The sequence below is a fragment of the Sciurus vulgaris genome (assembly GCF_902686455.1).
Source record: "Sciurus vulgaris genome assembly, chromosome: 4".
Lineage (NCBI taxonomy): Eukaryota > Metazoa > Chordata > Mammalia > Rodentia > Sciuridae > Sciurus > Sciurus vulgaris.
The window spans coordinates 102,224,891-102,232,961 of NC_136464.1; positions in this window are offsets into that span (position 1 = coordinate 102,224,891).

An 8,071-nucleotide genomic window follows, 5' to 3' on the forward strand; every position below is an offset into this window, starting at 1 on the left:
TTTCCCTCAGAGTTAGGAAGTTGCTAATATTTAAATCTCTACTGAATATGGTGATGTTTATAAATATTAGTACAATTTATCTGTGAAATAACCACTTAGCAAGTGATAATTTTATAGTCATGACACTAAATGTATACGTGGCATTGTTGTACTTATGCTCCTGGGTGATTTCTAAAGCAGGTAAATCTGTTTGTAAAGCTACGAAATTATATAATTTTTTTTAAGAAAAGCTTTTGTGTGTGGGTCTTCCTGTGCTGCTTTTCTTCCCTTTATATGAGCAGGTGATAAACTATTTTAAAAAACTGCACAATATTTTTTAAAAAAACATATATATATATATATATATATAACCTGCACTCTTGTTTTTCGTTCCTTCATTTGGTAATAGGATATTTTACTAACAGTTTCAGTGTCTGGTATTGAAACTTCCTTTCATGCCAGTGTGCGTCCAAAGTGATTAATGAAGAGGAGCCCACTCCACATGTGTGAAGCTAGCTCACAGTAAACTTAAAGATACAAAATTGTCACATTTTAAGTATTTTATTTTTCCTTAATCCTGTGCCCTTTTAACTTTTAATGCTTTTTTGTTTTGTTTTGCCAAATCAGACACGAAACAAACTGTTTAGTGGATGTTCCACATAAATTATTAATGCTGAGTGCCACACCCTGCACTGGACTTATATGAGTAGAGCAGGTGTCCTGTTTAACAATGTAATTATGAGAAAATCTCTCTTTAATTTCAAAAAAGAGCAATGAATAATCAATTTAATAAAATTATCAGAACTACATCAAGCAATCTTTGATTTTTAACAATTTGATTATTTAAGACTATTAAAATACTTAGAAAATGAGAGTAAAATAATACTCATTTCCCTTTTAAAGTAGCATTCTATTAATTGTGGCTGGAGGAATATTTGCAACCACTTTTATTTTCAAATACACACCACATACACACACACACACACACACACACACACACACACACACATACACACACATGGTGTTGCATTTTAATAATCATCATTTTGTTATCTTGGGAATGACTTATTTAATTTCATCAGATCCTCATATAGATGCTTACAAATTAATATTGTGTCCTACAAGAGATCCTGTTGTACTGTATAAAAAAAGCTAAATATATATGGACATAGTTATAGTTGAGCAAACATAGTAATAATAATTTTTTTTCTTTTTCTGAAAATGTATTGTTAGAAAGTGATTTGTTCAGACATGGACATGATAATAATAGTGCTGTAATAGCCCAAAGATTTAGTGATTTACAGACTTAGGTAATGATACTTTATAATGTTAAAATCCCGTTTCCTTAGGTCTTTCTGTAGTTAAATTCATGCAGTAAATATCAATGGTTTTGTTAGACATTGACACAAATAGTGCTTTCTGTACAGGTATCCCTAGTTTGAAGGATATTTGCATATACATTTCTGAATAGGACATCTTCTCAATTAGAAAATGAAGTAAGTACATTAAAACTTGCACTTTTATCATATTTTGTTATAGATGAGGGAAATATTTGTGCTGGAGTAGGAGACAGCAGGAAAAATAAGGAGGTAGTAAATTGATGCTTCCTAATTATTTTAAGATCATGGACTGCTTGGAAAATCTGGTGATAATTATAGATCTGCTATACAGAAAAATATCTGGACCTAATATCTAATTTGGATTGAATTTCGATTAGGTTAATACCTAATTTGAACTCTGTTCCCAGCAGAGGCGCAGTTCTGTTCTCATAGCTAAAATCACCCCAATTAAAACCTCAGAGTGTAGACTGGCATGGTTGCTGCACGTGCAAAACCTATTAAAGTTTAACTACATTAATAATTACATGAATAATAACACAATGAAAACTGAAATAGAAAAGTAACATGAACCAATTATTAATGTATAAAAAATGCTTGTTATTTTGTGACAGCAGACTTTATTCAATATTAGTTGCCAAACACTTTCTTTCAAAAATGAGATACACAATAATAAGTGAACTGAGTGAGAAAAACAAAAAACTAAAAATATGAAAAATTTAACTAAAATATTATTGAATTGAAGGCAAAGGCCTACCTAGCAACCAGATATAAAAAAGGCTTACATTATATAAAATTTTTGTTTTTATAGCTAGGCACAATGGCACACACCTGTAATCTCAGTGATTCGGGAGGCTAAAGGAGGAGGATCACAAGTTCAAGGCCAGCTTCAGCAATTGCCTGAGAGTCTCAGAAACTTAGACTCTCTCTTGAAATTAAAAAAAAAAAAAAAAAAAAAAAAAAAAATTAGAAGGACTGGGGATATAGCTCAGTGGTAAATCATCCTGGGTTCAATCGTTCATACCAAAAGATTTTATGAAAATCTTTGGGAACCATCAAATCGTTTGCACTAAATGTGGGTTGTGCTTCAGTTGAGGTTTTCTTGCATATTCAAGGCTTGGTGGGATGTACAGCATTACAGTTGCAAATGTCCCTTATAAACAAAGAACGGAACCCTTGCAGTCCTCCTACACCCTCCTGCTGGGCCCAGCGCTCCTGACCAGTGACCCCTCTTGGTAGCCATGTTTCAGTTTCTTCCTCTGTACTCTAAGACTTTAAGACTTTTGACTCAGTTTGATTATAATGCCTCTCAGTCCAAAGTGATTTCATGTAAATACCCAATCAATTATTCTCCTGATCATTTGCTTCTCACATGTATACCTAATAGCTTTGTACCTTTTCCTCTGTGTTCTAGTACTTTCTCTGAAAAGTGTTATGCACAATACATTGCTCTAGCTCCTACAGGAAGGTACTTCAGATTTTATGTCATCTACCTTCACACACCCTGGGATTAGGACCCCACATAATATGGGAGGAGCCTGGGACCAAAGAAGGTGTAATTTGTCTAGTTGGTCAAGTACCTAAGCTGATACCAAACCTATCCTTCCCATTATGATGCAAAGTTCAAAATAAATTTCATTCTTCTTGTGAGTGCAGATTATCTGAAATGACTGGTCCATAGGACTGGTGCTAGTAAGACATTTGAATCAAGGGAAAAGAAGACTGTCACATTTAAAGTAGTATAAGTTAGTAAAGTTAGTAGTATAATGAACAGGTGTAATTAACCTTAGTGCCCTTAACAATCTCACATAGTTTTTTGGAATTCTGTAGCGGCCTCCTTTTGTACCTTCATCTCTAATTAAATATTTTCCTTTGAATTTTTAATTTGGTAAATACAGCATGTTGATAAAATAGTAACTTATTAAAACAGTAGTCTATTACCAAGTCTTGAGATGTGTTGAACGTAGTGGAGTGATACGTTCCTTTTTATGAAATGTTTAAAGTTAATTACTTTTGTTCGAAGGATATGACATATCTTATGGCCTCATTTTTGCCTTTCTTTCATTTTATTTTTTTTTTTCTTCTCCGATTTCTAAACCCTGAGCTATAAATAAATAGGTAATGGAGTTCTGGCATAATTATTCAACTGAAATAGTAAAATAAAGATCCTCTGACCTATCTTAAGCAAAGGTAATTAATTGTTTTATAAATATATTTCTTCTAGAAATAATATATTCTGCTTGGGGCTATAAGGTGGTCAGTTTTCTGTTATTGTAACAAAATACCTGAGATAATCAACTTATGAAGATAAAGGGGTTGTTTTGGCTCAGAGATTTGTTTTTTTTTTATTTTCCATATCCATTTTTATTACAAGTATGTAAACATTTCCCTCCACTTAGTTTCAGTTTAAAACAGTCTCCAATGTACAATTAGTTTAGTCGACCTCACCCTCCTTCTCCCCACTTTTAGCCCCATTGTGCGGAGGAACTAAACTACATATTATTAATATCTATTTAGCCTGCAATTATTCCAGGGGAATAGGATTTCGAGTTAAAGACTAGGAGCTCCAAGACTTCTTAAGCATGGTATTGCAATTGACTTTCATCTTGGTCCCGACTTTCAGAATGTATTTTGCCCTGTGAAATCTTAGGTTCCCTGCTAAAATGAATGTCTGCTTCCATAGTCTTGCAATAGAAAGTGGAGAGAGGAAAGAGCAACAAAGAAATCAGGCAAAAGGTAATCTAGTTAACCCAATAAACTAGCCAGGAAGAATGAGAATCAGAAGAAACATTAATTGTCCAAGATTACTACCAGAGTGACAAAATTAAGAGAGAGAATCTGGAATTATTAATATTGACAGGAGGCTGTGTCTCATATCCTGGTAGAGACTGAAGAAGGACCAATTCTGGGTAACTCTTATAAAAATCTTACAAAGATCTGCTTGGTGGTGCATATTTGTACTCTCAGCTACTTGGAAGGGTAAGACTAGCAGGATCTGAAGTTTGAGGGCAGCCTGGGCAATTTAACAAGATCCTGTCTCAAAATAAAGTAAAAGAGAGTGGATAGAGTAACAGAGTTTTTGCCTAGCATGTGTGATACCCTGGATTCGATTCACAGCACTAAAAAACAAAATCTTAAGGAGCAAGAAAGACAACAAATTAAATGAGGTAAGTTATTAAATAACATGATTACTTGTTTATTCTTAAGAGAATGGATTTTTTTTAATTTATTTTTATTGTTTGTAAACAAATGGGATACATGTTGTTCTCTGTTTGTAAATGGGGTAAAGGCATACCAAATGTGTAATCATACGTTTACATAGGGTAATCTCGTTTGATTCATTCTGTTATTTTTTCCTTCCCCCCAACCCCTTCCACGCCTCTTTTCCCTCTATACAGTCCCTCCTTCCTCCATTCTTGCCCCTGCCCACCCCCATTATGTGTCATCATCCGCTTATTAGCGAGATCATTCATCCTTTGGTTTTTGAGATTGGCTTATCTCTCTCAGCATGATATTCTCCAATTTCATCCATTTGCCTGCAAATGACATAATTTTATTCTTCTTTATGGCTGAATAATATTCCATTGTATAAATATACCACAGTTTCTTTATCCATTCATCAATTGAAGGACATCTAGGTTTGGTTCCACAATCTGGCTATTGTGAATTCAGCAGCTATGAACACTGATGTGGCTGTATCTCTGTAGTATGCTGATTTTAAGTCCTTTGGGTATAGGCCAAGGAGTGGAATAGCTGGGTCAAATGGTGGTTCCATTCCAAGCTTTCTGAGGAGTCTCCACACTGCTTTCCAGAGTGGCTGCACTAATTTTCAACCCCACCAACAATGTATGAGTGTACCTTTCTCCCCACATCCTTGCCAATACCTATTGTTGCTTGTATTCTTGATAATCACCATTCTAATTGGGGTGAGATGGAATCTTAGGGTGGTTTTGATTTGCATTTCTCTTATTACTAGGGATGTTGAACATTTTTCCATATGTTTGTTGATTGCTTGTACATCTTCTTCTGTCAAGTGTCTGTTCATTTCCTTAGCCCATTTGTTGATTGGGTTATTTGTATTCTTGGTGTAGAGTTTTTTGAGTTCTTCATATATTCTGGAAATTAGTGGTCTATCTGAAGTATGAGTGGCAAAGATTTTCTCCCACTCTTTAGGCTCTCTCTTCATGTTGCTGATAGTTTCCTTTGCTGAGAGAAAGCTTTTTAGTTTGAATCTATCCCAGTTATTGACTATTGCTTTTATTTCTTGTGCTATGGGAGTCCTGTTAAGGAAGTCTGATCCTGAGCAGACATGTTGAAGATTTGAACCTACTTTTTCTTCTATAAGATGCAGGATCTCTGGTCTGATTTCCAGGTCCTTGATCCATTTTGAGTTGAGTTTTGTGCAGGGTGAGAGATAGGGGTTTAGTTTCATTCTGCTGCATATGGATTTTCAGTTTTCCCAGCACCATTTGTTGAAGAGGCTATCTTTTCTCCATTGCACATTTTTGGCCCCTTTGTCTAGTATGAGAAAATTGTATTTATTTGGGTTTGTGTCTGTGTCCTCTATTCTGTACCATTGATTCACCTGTCTATTTTGCTGCCAATACCATGCCGTTTTTGTTACTATTGCTTTGTAGTAGAGTTGAAGATCTGGTATTGCGATACCCCCTGCTTCACTCTTCCTGCTAAGGATTGCTTTAGCTATTCTGGGTTTCTTATTCTTCCCGATGAATTTCATGATTGCTTGCTCTATTTCTGTGAGGTACATCATTGGGATTTTAATTGGAATTGCATTGAATCTGTATAGCACTTTTGGTAGTATGACCATTTTGACAATATTAATTCTGCCTATCCAAGAACATGGGAGATCTTTCCATCTTCTAAGGTTTTCTTTAATTTCTTTCTTTCGTGTTCTGTAGTTCTCATTGTAGAGGTCTTTCACCTCTTTTGTGAGATTGATTCCCAAGTATTTTATTTTTTTCGAGGCTATTGTGAATGGGGTAGTTTTCCTAATTTCTCTTTCTGAAGATTCAACACTTATGTATAAAAATGCGTTAGATTTAAGTGGCTCACAGTTTTGGAGGTGACATTTATGATTACTTGACCCCATTGCCTTGGATCCTAGGGTGAGACAGCACATCATTGGTGGGAGCACATGGTAAAGCAAGCTGCTTGACTCAAGGTAGCCAGGAAGCCAAGATAGAGAACAAGAGGCTGGATTCCCACAATTCCTTTCAAGGCCACACCCCCCAAAACCAAAGACCTCCCACCAAGACCCACTTCTTAAAGGTTCTGCCACCTCCCAAAGTACCAAGCTGTGGAATAAGCTATCAAAACATGGACCTTTGGGGGACATTCCAGAACCCAAGTAGAGCAGGCTGCAAGTGATTCTTATAGCTGAAAATATTAACTACTAATCAGGAGAAGTAGAAGGGACTGTCATTTTAAACAGTGCTTTCCCCAGCCCCTTCTCTAATTCTCCCTGCATGAATGTTGGACCTTCTCACTTCTATCTTCCATTTATTCTTGGCTTGCTAATTCCAATATTCTGTCTTATGATAGTTTATTTCTGCAAGCAGTTTATATTTTTTTTTTTCTTTTTTACCTCATTTACACCAATGACCAGGTATACGGATATCCCTAAGGATGGTTTTGATTTTTTTCTTTTCTTTTCTTTTTTTTTTTTTTTTTTGTGGGGTGGGGGGTAACCAGGAATTGATTGAAACCAGGAGTGCATTACCACTGAGTCACATCCTCAACCCTTTTTATTTATTCATTTATTTATTTAGAGACAGGGTCTTGCTAAATTACTTATGGCCTCGCTAAATTGCTTACACTAGCCTTAAACTTACGATTCTCCTGCTTCAACCTCCTAAGCCACTGAGATTACAGGTATGTGCCACACTTCCTGGCTTTTGATTTCTTTTCTGCTGGAGCCCCAGGGATTTTATGGGCCTTAGACCATCTTTTAGGTAAATTTCATTGTTGGTATTGCAGCATTATGTATTTGTTGTAAATTTGGACAAGCCCACATCCACAATGGCATATTATTTGGTTGCTGCAAGCTTATGACTGCGTTCCTTCCAGCTAGTCAGTCTTCCGCTGAGAGATGGAAAGATATTATCCCTTTCTTCTCCCTTTCTAAGGATCACAACCAACACCCTATAACAATAGGCAGGTTAACAAGGAAAAGGGGTAACACATTTATTTAATCAGAGTTTTAAGTGATATGGCAGATTTCAGAAAGGAAGACCCAAAGACTGTGGGGAAATTATCTATTTTTAAGCTTAAGCTGGATAACAAATAGAAAATCATGTAGGAATGAATTTGGACAAAAGGGTATGATCTTATAGTGAGAGACCAGAGGGAAAACCAGCAAGAGTTTTCTATCTGAATTCTTCTTAACCCTTCTGTTGGTATGCCTTCCTTCTTTGTTTTGGTCAAGACCCTTTATGGAATTAATGTCTTCAGGAAGGAGGAAGGAAGAGAGTGACCTTTGTAGATTTTAGGCTTGCTTTGGAGAAGAAGGGTTCTGGTTTCTAGGACTCTCTTTGGGCAAGAGGAATTCAGGATTCTGCAACTCAGTGAGAGGGAGAAAGAGGAGTGGGGGACTGGAAATGGTAAGGTAGATTCTCCTCCTGAGATTTCTCCAATACCCTTTAATTTGAAGTGCTCAGCTTGCCAAAGTGCCATACTTTGGGGTATTCCATTCTGAGCTCTGATACCATCCACCACTATAGAGAAGAAAGCACCTC